The following is a 13081-nucleotide window of genomic DNA, read 5'->3' as shown; positions in this document are numbered from 1 at the left end:
GATATCATAATTTATCAGCACTCATTGATAAAAGTTCTATCAACTCATGCTGATAAATTATGATATCACAAGAGTATCCTCTATTTACTTTTCCGATGTTGTTCACAACAATGTCAGCTTTTACATTTAGCTGAACGCTAAAGTTTCTTCATTTCGCACAGTATATGTCAAAGATCACTGAAACTTGGTTTAGAGTTGCATCTATGGATTTCCACCAAAATGTCCTGTATAATTACTGAGACAAATTTTAGTTTAACATTTTTGTCTCAAATTTACTAACATTCATTGAGATGAGCATCTGTTCATGCAACTGTCAACAACATCGAACAAGTTTGTGTTAGGTGAGACACTCAATTCTGTAGAATTCTTGTTGATTTATTTTCATACTTATTAACAGTATATCTATCCACTTAAAGTTCAAGCACACTCTTCTGGACACAATTGCTGTCTGTCCAGGACATGTGTTAGTTAGAGAGAAGTTGGTGTAGTAGCCATACACCTCTTCTTTGAGTTGTTGGCCTAAACTCAATCTGGATGAGTAACCAGAACTTAGCTCAGCTTGTAGGCTGATGGCTAAACCATTAAACCATTGTACTGGCTGCAGTCAACTGCATGTAAATATCATTCTTTTCATTTCATTTCAACTCATTTTCGTGCTTATATCCAATTAATGTTAAAGCACACTGTCCTGGGCACACATCTCAGCTATCTGAGCTGTCTGTCACTCACTATATCCACAGTCAGGGCTTTTTTTTAATAATCCTGAAACGAAAGCAATTGTTTTGACAGTTGGGGTTTTTTTTTCTTCAAATTATATATCACTTCTATGATGTATCTCCACCCACCCCCCAAAAAAGACCCCAAAAATATTAAAATCAAAAATCAAAATAGTGCACATTTTTGCAGTGGCCATAAGAAATTCTGATTGTCAACACTTGGTATATGAATAGTTACTGTCATGTGACAAATGTGTGACAGGTTTGACATAGTGCACCCCATTACACTCACTCTTAAAGTACTACTTTTCTAATACTGTAGTTTCTGTAAAGTAAAACATCCTGCAAAATGAAAATCAGTTTATGATTCTCATACTAAAAGAAGTCGTTAGAGTTAAAGGTTGTAACATCAGTTTCCGTTATGTCATTAGTTCGGGGTATTTTCAGGTCAAAACATTGTCTTGTGGCATCATTTTTACCAACTACAGGGAAACCTCTCTAAACCAGACCCCTACAGTTTGTTTTTAAAAGTTTGTTTTTGTTTAACAACACCACTAGAGCACATTGATTTAGTAATCATCGGCTATTGGATGTCAAACATATGGTCATTTTTGACACAGTCATAGAGAGAAAACCCACTACATTTTTTCATTAGTAGCAAGGGATCTTTTATATACACCGTCCCACAGACAGGATAGCACATACCATGGCCTTTGATATACCAGTCGTTGTGCACTGGCTGGAATGAGAAATAGTCCAGTGGGCCCACCAATGGGGATCGATCCCAAACCGACCTCGCATCAAGCGGGTGCTTTACCACTGGGTTACGTCCCGCCCCTCAGACACTTACGGGATCAAGTAAAATGTCTGGTTTAAAGGGGCACCTGGTTTAGAGAAGTTCTGTTCTGTAATGATATTTAAAAAGGGACTATCAAAAAAAGTCCAGTTTTGAAATAATTCTTGTTTACTGAATGTCTGGTTTTGATGAGTTTTATCAAACCACTAATATATCAAGCTTGTTGGTTCGGTGCATTCAGCATGGAGATAACAAAATTACTGTAAATATTTAATGTAAAATTTAGTGTGATATATGATATCAAATGTTTTAGCCATTAAATAATATATGAAGTCATTTGATAATTATAAATTAACATTTCTTTAATATTTGTTATTTACATGTTTTTCTTCTAAATTTTGTCATTTTGTATGTTTTTTTGTTTTTTTTTGCATATCTAATATGTTGTTGTTTATATTTAAAAGCAATAAATTGTTTTAAATTATAAAATTGTTCAGTGTTAAATTTGTCATGGTACATTAATTAAGTCTGCCTGGATATATGTTCCGACACATAAGATATCTAAGAATATAAGGTACCACTGAATGTCTATAAAACTAATCTTAACTCTTGCAGCTGAAATATTTTATATATGGAACTTACCATTGCTTACACATTCAGGTGCAGACCCAAAGGGGCACAACTCTTCCCTAAATTTTGAAGTACCCTCAGGTACAGGTGAATATTATGATTCAGTTTATTTATTTTTAAGACTAGTCAGTGCACCATGACTAGTACATGTATATCAAGAACTATGGTATGTACTATCCTGTCCGGTGAGATGGTGCATATAAAAGATCCAGAGCTGCTGTTGATAGAAAATTATAGCCCATGGAGTGTCAGTAGCGGGTTTTCTCTCTCATTATTTGTGTCGTTCTTAACTATGTGTCTGACGCCATATAACCATAAATAACAATGTGCTGAGTGTATCGTTAATTGTAAACTGATGGGCAGTGTCTTCTGTATTGTGCTTGGTTAATTGCATTTTTTCCCCGGGATCAAATGAAAATAACACCCGGAAAGCTAATGATGTCATTAGAAAGTGACGTCATTAGCAATTGGAACAGGCCAAGTTGACGGTTCAAGGGTCTACAGTCATTTATTTCAAGAAATACCAAATAAACAGTTCCGTAGAAAAACAATTCAGTTTACAATGGACATAACCATGTGGAGTTTTTTTTATTTTCTGGTGTTATTGTCTATTTGATGCCCACAAATGTTTAATTTTTAACCTCTGGCAAATGCCCTCGGATAAAAATGACATTTGCAGGATCAAATAGACAATAACAACCGCAAATCTAAAAACTCCATATGGTTATCTTTTAAATAAAACATTTCTTCCTTTTTTTTAATAGAAGCCAATAATTGTCCATGTGACTGTCTCCCTACTTGAGGATGAAAATGTAAATTTGTTCTTACTCTATAAAGATAAAACTCTGGCTTGTGCTCCACCACTAGAGACTGCCCCTCTTCACTGGAGATTGTACCCCATGCCCCCCCCCCCCCCCCCCCCCCCCCCTTGATATCGTTCCTATAAAAAAAAAAAAAAATAATAACAGAAGAACACTGGGTTTATAATACTAGACGTATGTATACTGAAGTCATTTCAAACAGTCAATTTTTAAAATAACAGTTTGTATAAATTTATGACGTGCAAAATCATATACCCTGCTAAAGGCGAGAATAAATTTAATGTGATGTGAGACCATTCAGCAAGTGTAGACTGTTTTCGTGGTATGCTTCATCCGCGTCGTGGAGGCGGTCTATTGTTAGATTGCCACGTGAATTTGTTTACATTTTCACTGCTTAATTTTATGACTTGATTTGGAAATATGACTGCATTCCAATCGTGTTAGTAGTTGTTATACACCCTGTAACATGCCGACTAAGTCGATTGTCAAGCAGGTGATTTGTTTTATTAAATTATATACACGACACAACTGTCACAAGTCCATACTTCTTTTATAACTGGACCGCGACGATAGGTCCGTTGGGCTATTTCTCGTTCCAGCCAGTGCACCACGCCTGGTATATCAAAGATCGTGGTATGTGCCGTCCTTTCTGTGGGATGGTACATATAAAAGATCCCTTATTACCAATGGAAAAATGTGGCGGCTTTCCTCTCTAAAACTCAAAATTACCTCTCTTTTTTTTTTTTGCTCTAAAAACATGTTTTCCACGCACATCACATGCACGAAGGCCAACCTGTATAGAAACGATGTAAACCACTTTACGCACTGTTCTGAGAATAACTATAACGTTGTAACTTAATCACGTTTATTTTAATGCAATTCATTATAGATTTTGAAGCAGAATAAAGAGAACTTGTGTGGGTTTTTTAATTATCTATGAACGTGATTAAATTACAATGTTATAGTAATTCTCAGAACTGCGTATTTAGTGGTCTACATCATTTCTATACAGGTTGGCCTTCATGCATGTGCGTGGAAAATAAAGGTTTTTAGAAGAAAAAAAATAGCTGAGGTAATAAATAGAATAACAAACTCGGTTCCAGTTATTATCAAATTTATGTCCCTCGTGAAATAATTTTCATTTGTCACTCGCTAAAGCTCATGACAACTGAAAATTATTTCACTCGGGACATAAATTTGATAATAACTGGTAACTTGTTTATTATCCTCTATTTCATTATTGTCCACCTTAATATAAATTCATCATTGTAATTGTCACTTCACACTCACATTTAAAAAAAATTCTTTAAGCATTCATATGAATTTCAGCAAAATCTTAGTCTGAATTTAACAAACTCATAGTGCAAGGCATACCACAGTGACACACTTTTAACCCGAGTACTCTGATGGTAAGAGAGCTAGATGAACTTTTGCACATTTATCAAAGCTCTCTGACCGTCGGAGACCAATCTTATGTAAATTCTGTGCAATCGCTGGCTACCAAATGGTAGTCAAAGATTCCCACTCTAATACAACAATAATCCTATGTTTTAAAGGTTATATTCTAAAAGTTAAAGTTTTTTTTCTTTAACGACACCACCTGAGCACATTGATTTATTAATCATTGGCTATTGGATATCAAAAATTTAGTCATACAATCTTCAAGAAAAAAACCACTGAGCTAAGAATGCGATGGACACAATTGTATTTTTCTCCATCAAATATTCCTTTTGTAGGTTTATAAGTTTCACCTTTTGTTTTTGATTGGTGGTGGTATTTTGTGGGGTGGGAGTTCATAACAAACAACTTTCAGTATCATTTACAATGACATTAATTTTCTCTAGATTGCAGACATCGAGAATGAAATAGCTGCCTGTGAAAAAAGTCTTGATCGGATTGAGCGGTCATCAAGACTAAAACACTGCACAGACAGTGAAAAGTAAGAAAGAATAATACTCATCTGTCACCCTCTGCCTAGCGTTCTCATTATCTTCATATAAAAAACATTCCAATTTCTCCCATAATTTCAATCTGTTATGATCTTAATCTGTCAGTTTTTTCCAACTCTTGACTTGTGAGCTGTCCACACTATCACCTACCTGTTTCAACTTCTTTCATGGATGCAGTCTCCTGCACCCACCTGGCATCCTTGTCGTCTGCCACTAATAAAGCTGGTCTGACCCATGGCACTAATGACCCCTGGTAGTATACAGTATAGTAAGTGATTACGAGTGCCTCTTGACAATGCCAGAAGTAACCACTGAACACTCTCCAAAGTGGTCAGACTAAGCCCTCAGCTAGAAGCTGATGGGAAATGGCAGGTGTGTGGCACAGATAGCCACTGGAGACAAGCACCTGTTGCTGTTGGAGAGACAAGGATTAGAATGTGGAGGTGGATAGCAAAAGAAGTTGAGAGATGGGAGGAGCTGTCAGATCAACAAGGAATGAAGACAGAATTCAAAGTAGAAAAAAGAAAGGGGACAGTGGAAATAAAAAATAAAAAAGAAAGAAAGAATAACATGCTAATGACACAGGATTCCAGTTTTATCCTGTGACAGCTCTTCAGAGCATTCACCTGAGGTTCTTTGGTCATAGGATCAAAACTCCTTGGTGGATCTATTCTCTGACTGGGTTTTTTCCTGTCCCAACCAGTGCTCCACTACTGGTATATGAAAGGTCATGGTATGTCATTTCCTGTCTGTGGAAAAGTACATATAAAAGATCCCTTGCTGCTCATAGAAAAAAGTAGCAGATTTCCTCTGAAGACTATAAGTAAAATTTATGAAATGTATGACATCCAATAACTGATAAAAAAAAAAAAATCAGTGTGCTCTACAAACTAACTACTATTTTTCGTACATCTCATATTTGTTAATAGGACATGGTCCGATAAATAGAGAATAACTAGTTAATGACGTTGGATATCTGCTTTATCCTGTGATGGTAAGAATGGGAATTTCTGTTTCGGCCTGAACAGGATAAAGCAGATATCCAACGTCAGTAACTAGTTATTATCTTTATCCTGCAGACCATAAAAATTAAGGGGAAAAGCTGTTATTTCTGTTATTTCAGCCACATTGTACGATGACCTAGAGGTCAAATGAGCAATTTTGTAATGTAGCTATGCTTGTGACATCATATGAGTGACGTCAAAAGTCATAATCTGCTAGTGTACGTTATGACTTTGCTTTAATCGGTCATCATAATCTATCAATGGAACCAGTGGATTTAGGATAAAAATAATTAATGTGTTGTCCTTCTGGTTGAAACTTACTGTTTATTGTTTGGAGTATTAATTTCTGTACACCCTGTAACAATGTGTTCTTAGTTGTCTTAATGTTAAAAGCTCAAAACAATATCATGAAAGTAACACCATAATTTTTATGATACTGAGTTTTTGTAATTTATGTCAGTGCAGACCTTTAAAACAAAGAAAACCGTTGATAAAAATGTTCCTTACAAAATCGAAATATTTGATGTATGCTTTTATGAGGAGTGTTTTCCATTCCCATCCAGTGTCCCACAACTGGTATATCAAAGGCCGTGGTTTGTGCTCTCCTGTCTGTGGGAAAGTGCATATAAAGAATCCCTTGTTGCCAATGGAATGAATTAAAGAATGTTTAATGACACCCCAGCACAAAACTACACATCAGCTATTGGATGTCAAACATAGGTAACTATAAGAATATGATTAAATTTTAAATAAAAATTATATAATTATGTAATGCATTGATAAACCAATATGCTCTAGTTGTGTACTTAAACAAAACAAACTTTTCTTTTATTCCATACAATGTGAACTAACATATTTTCCATACTGAGTGAACTCGGACTATATGACTATATGTGTAGTTTTGTTTTTCTCCGTTTTGCAGGCAGTTTAGGAAAGAAGAAGAAAAGCGGCTAAAGGACGCACTAAAATCACACCGTAAGTAATAGTACGAACACATTTAAAGCTACTATCTCACAATATCATATTTTATTATATAACATTTAGTGAAATATCTTAAAATATCAGTGAAATAAAAGTGTTATCAGTCACTCAGTGACGATAACACATTTTAGAGTGAATAATCACTAAAAATTTCACTCTAAAGCGTGTTATCGTCATTGTAGAAAGTGTTATCTTCACTGTAAGAAAGCCAAAACTATTTTGCTGCTGGCATTTAAAAATAAAGGTAAATTGCCAGAAGTTATATAATAAATAGAAAATTTCATGATTTTTGTTAAATATGATTTATATCTCATCTCGTGAAGTTTACAATCATATCACACTTGTCACGCAAGTGCGACTCATGAGATATAAATCATATTTGGCAAAACACATGAAATATCCTCTATATAAGGTATCACACCACCATTTCCTGTGTCATTTTGTGTAGCAGCTTAATATCGTTCAGTTTAGGAAATAGTTCTTCATTAAATAAATAAATATATAAAGTGCTGAAATGCCATTTGAAATCTTTCTTCAATACTTACTAGTGGGTTGATTGAAATTTTGAAAACATGTTGACTTTTATTCCAAATTTTAATATAGTTATCTATGATATTCATATACTTGAAATATTTAATATATTTGTGATATTCAAACTTTGTTTGCACAGTTTTTTTACACTGTTTTTTAATTTTATATTAATGTTGATCATTAATTCATGCATTTTTTTACCATTGTTTGACACCCAACAGCTGATGTATTTTTGTACTGGAGTTAAACATTCATTCATTGGAGTTACTCATTGATAACAACTGTACTTGTGATATGCTACCACTTGCATAACAGCAAAATGAGGAGGTACTCTAGTTCTGGGGTGAATAACTCAAACAAATTTTGTGGTCAACCTATATTGATTTTTTTCCTAGATACATGTTACCAACCAACTGTACTTCCTACAAATAGTGATCAAATAGCCTTCTCCACATCTTATTTTTCACAGAATATATTCTGATTTATAATGGTTTTTTATTTCATGATTTTCCATTACCGCTCTCAAGTATATTTCTCTCAAGTATATTTTGGTCGTAATATATATTTCTATGACCTAGGACACGTGTTTTTTTGGTACTTTTTTGGGCAGTTTGCCCAGTTCTCCATATCCCTGTACCTGCCTTTTACTTGGTACAGTCCTGCTTCTAATATTGTTATTTCTTCTATTTCAGAAAAATCGCTGGCTGGATTACGCAAGGAAAATGGGAAAAGTATGTTTGTGTCTGTGGTCATACTTGGAGTTATTTATGCTGTTTACTATTTTTTCTACCAACATTAACCACAGATTTTTTAACTCTTTGATGTGTGTAAATAAATTGTTTATATGAAAAGAAAATTGTTTCTTATTTATTATAATGATTTGTTATGCAGGTGTGGATCCAGGGGATAGGTGCCTCTCTCACAACTGATATATCAAAGGCTGTGGTATGTGCTATCTTGTCTGTGGGATGGTGCCTATAAAAGATCCCTTGCTACTAATGAAAAAAGTAACAGGTTTCCACTCTAAGACTATATGTCAAAATTACCAAATGTTTGACATCCAATAGCCGATGATTAATAAATCAATTTGCTCTAGTGGTGTTGTTAAACAAAACAAACTTAAACTCTCACCATTTCGAATAAAAGTAAATATCAGAGCTCTCTTGGCTGATAGCCTCCGATTTCAAATTTAAATTTAAAATGGAACCAAAAATCTAATCTATCATTTTATGAGTTTTGTATAAATGTTTGTTTTTAAAAATAAAAACTTTTTTTAAAATTTGTAATATGACAATGTTCTACATATTTTCTCATTGTTAAACTAAACCCTACCTGTGCATATCAAAAGGTAAAAACAAAAGAGCTTTGTCCACGTTGCAAGCAGGTTGTTAATAGGATTATGTTCTAATTAGCTCCTATTGAATTGTCTGTTTTTCTTGTGGATTGTTGGCAGCAGCTGCGTGTTAATTTAATTAATTACTCCACTTTCCTAAACCACTATGTGCTAATCAAATCTGTGCCCCCTCCTTGAGTATGTCCTTGTCTTTGACACTCCTATGTACTAGTGTATTGTATTGTCACCCATCATGCTTCACTGGTTATTTAATTCTTTAAATCTTATCCAAGCCAGCTATTTCCAACCCTGTCAGTTGTAGCACTGTTTGCTTCAAATGTAACAGGATTATGATAAGATATATCGCCTAGCTATTGTTATCATCTATACTTGGGGTATTTCAGAAACCAGCCTCAGTCAACCATCAATTAAGTATTTGTAGCTATTTTTAACTTTAAAAACATTTTCTTTTTTTTAACACTCCCCAACCCCTCACATTCCAAGTACAGTTTCTGTCTCTAGCTAGAAATCGTGCTCGAAACAAGCGTGCTTGAACATTAAATTGATATAAGCACGTTAATCCGACATCTGACCTGACAGTCATTTGTGGGCATACATACATACATACATACAGCCTCAGTCATGTCATGGACAGAACTATTTGGTGAAGTCGGAAGTTGTACCTAGACCGGCATGCTTGAACAGTTCTCTGATGGATGCATGTCAAAAATTACACACCCACACACCCAGCCTTGGTGTTGTAGTGGTTGAGCTGTAGCTGATGGGTAGTGGGTTCATATCCCGGTTCTCTCTCTCACCCAGAATCGGCCTCGGTGGCAGCGTGGTAGGCCATCGGTCTACAGGCTGGTAGGTACTGGGTTCGGATCCCAGTCGAGGCATGGGATTTTTAATCCAGATACCGACTCCAAACTCTGAGTGAGTGCTCCGCAAGGCTCAATGGGTAGGTGTAAACCACTTGCACTGACCAGTGATCCATAACTGATCGGAAGAGTAGCCCATGTAGTGGCGACAGCGGGTTTCCTCTCAAAATCTGTGTGGTCCTTAACCATATGTCTGATGCCATATAACCATAAAATAATGTGTTGAGTGCATCGTTAAATAAAACATTTCTTTCTTTCTCTCTCACCCAGAGTACAACTCGAGATGTACATGTAGGCAAGAAGTACAGCATGGCCATATCACTTTTTTGTTCATATTTGTTGTATCTGTGAAAATGTTCCACACATGTGAATTTGAAAGGAGAGTCTGGCAACCTCGAGCAATTCCACTTTTTTACACTGCACCGCGCCTGGTAGGTTTACGTCAGACTTCTCTCTCCTTCCCTAACCAACTAACCATTAACCCAATGTTCTGGACAGACAGCCCATATCTAGCTGAATTGTGGACCCATCTAGGACACGCCATGCTTGAACATTTATTGGATATAACACAAGTATAAATAAAAACGAAAACAAAGCTTGAAATACTGGCCTCGGTGGCGCAGTGGTTAAGCCATCAGACTACAGGCTGATAGGTACTGGGTTCGCAGCCCGGTACCGGCTCCCATCCAGAGTGAGTTTTAACGACTGAATGGGTAGGTGTCAGACCACTACAACCCTCTTCTTTCTCACTAACCACTAACTCATAGTCCTGAACAGACAACCCAGATGGCAGAGTTGTGTACACAGGACAGCGTGCTTGAACCTGAATGGGATATAAGCACGAAAATAAGTTGAAATAAATAAAAAGGCTTGAAATTCATTCAGTGCATCAATCTTTGCTACTCATATTTCAGTCAGGAAACTGTATGAAACATAAAACAAAAACTTATGATTTATATTATCACTCCTAAAAAGTAGGCATTCTCAATATATTTGAAATACAAAGTTAAAGTTTGTTTTAACGATACCACTAGAGCACATCGATTTATCGGCTATTGGATGTAAAACATTAATTTTGGTCATTTTGATATGTAGTCTTGAGAGGGGAAACCTGCTACATGTTTCCATTACAAATGGCATTAGTAGCCAGGGATCTTGCATGGGTTTATTTTGTGGTAAAATTGACGTATGCTTTCATAAAATAGTATGCTTTCATTTAAGGACCAGCTAGGATCGATCCCCGTTGGTGGACCCATTGGGCTACTTCTCGCTCCAGCCAGTGCACCACGACTGGTATATCAAAGGCCGTGGTTTGTGCTATTCTGTCTGTGGGATGGTGCATATAAAAGATCCCTTACTGCTAATCGAAACGAGTAGCCCATGAAGTGGCGACAGCGGGTTTCCTCTCAATATTTGTGTGGTCCTTAACCATATGTCTGACGCCATATAACCGTAAATAAAATGTGTTGAGTGCGTCGTTAAATAAAACATTCCTTCCTTCCTTCATTAAAGGACTAGAGTGTAATACATTTTTTATTATACAGAGTTAGTACGTAACTGTAGTCTACTAGTCTACGAACGTATTTTTCGCAGAAAGTTCTACTTTCTGTTTCGGTATTTTCTCGAATTTGAATTTCTCAGATGTGATCACGGTCAACCCGAACGCAATTTAATTCTCAATTGAATATTATACCAAAGTTTTTTAAAAATTAAATAATAAATCCGCTCGTTGATATCGGTTGACAATATTTTTTTTTTTTTCTTTTTTTTTTTTCTTTAAAAACGTTATGGTCGAACGGTTTTTGTAGGGACAGTCGGGTAATCGGAACCACAACTATTATTTTGTTAAGTCTAATTTGATTGTTCATTAATGCTGTCCTTTTTTGAAAATGGATTTGCGTTGGCAAGTTTCCAATTTGACCGGTGGGTGATTGGGACGAGGGGAAAAAAACTTTAAAAAACCCCAACCAACCAACAAAGAAACCTTGAGTCATATCCATATACTTTTCATATTCATTCACGGTATAGTAGTTTTACTTTCAGTTCCGTTGGTTGCACATATCATTGTGCAAATGTCAATGCAGCACAACATTATTCGATATAATATCGACGATGTATGTTTAAAAATAGACAAATTCTAACCGTAGGCCTACTGGCTATCATGCTGTATTGTATGCCTTGCGAAATTGGCACCTGGGTCAGGGAACGCACATCATCAACTGTTACAAATAATTAAATCTTTATTTTGTTCATTGCAGTATTTTATCATTTTCTAAACTATTATAAACCTTTAAAAGTGTTTCATGGTGTACAGGAGAATACATTTATTAGCATGTGTTTCAAAGTATAAGCGAAATGTTCAGTTGTCAAACATTTGTTAATTTCGACATACAACCACTCCATTTTTCCATTAGTAGCAAGGGATCTTTTATATGCACTATCCTAGCACATACCACGACCTTTGATATGCCATTTGTGGTGCATTTGTTGGAACGAGAAATAGCTAGGCCTAATACTAACATCACACTTCTATGTTTGACGTTAAATACCTTTACAACAATCATTTTCCAGTTCACTGATAACAAATATTTTACTGTTTAATTAATAACGAATACACACACAAAAGGAAGATATAGGCCTACGACTGTCAGCACCTAGGCCTACGTATTTAACCGGGACATTGTTGAAAGTGTGTGCTTTTGGGTACATGTCAGTGTTCCACGACTGGTATATATGCTTTCACGTTTTAGGCAGGACTACATTTAGTAAAAATGTTGATACCTGTGAGTGGCCCTAGTCGGTATTCCGTTTCGAATAAACACATCACCAACTTAATTTATTTCATTTCAACTCATTTTCGTGCTTATATCCAATTAAGGTTCATGCACGCTGTCCTGGGCACACACCTCAGCTATCTGGGCTGTCTGTCCAGGACAGTGGGTTAGTTGTTAGCTGATTAGTGGTTAGTGAGAGAGAAGAGGGTGTAGGCCTAGTGGCCTTACACCTACCCATTGAGCCCTTAAAAACTCGCTCTGGGTTGGAGCCGGTCGTGCCTAAAACGCGAAAGCATGTCAATTTTTTTTTTTTAAATGGATTAAAATAAATATTTTAATGAACATTTTTTGTTAACAAACGTAAGCTACCCCCTCCCCCTACGCTGTGAAAATGTTGATAGGCCTACTTGAAAACGAATTATTAAAACAAAATGTGATTAAATACATAATATAAAATATAATATAATAACAAGAAAAACAGTTTTTGTACTCAGTTGATTGGTTTAATTAACTTCATTAGCAATATACACCCGAGCGCTAGCAGTCCTACCCGAAAGCCATGACATGTGCTCATGGCAGCTTATTCATGTTCAGGGCTCAATGTCAAGCAGTGGTAACCGCATGCGCATCAGCTTCGTAAGGTCCAGAAATTTGAACAGGGCTGA

Source organism: Gigantopelta aegis, chromosome 14 (genome assembly GCF_016097555.1).
Source record: "Gigantopelta aegis isolate Gae_Host chromosome 14, Gae_host_genome, whole genome shotgun sequence".
NCBI lineage: Eukaryota > Metazoa > Mollusca > Gastropoda > Neomphalida > Peltospiridae > Gigantopelta > Gigantopelta aegis.
This window is presented reverse-complemented; position numbering follows the sequence as displayed.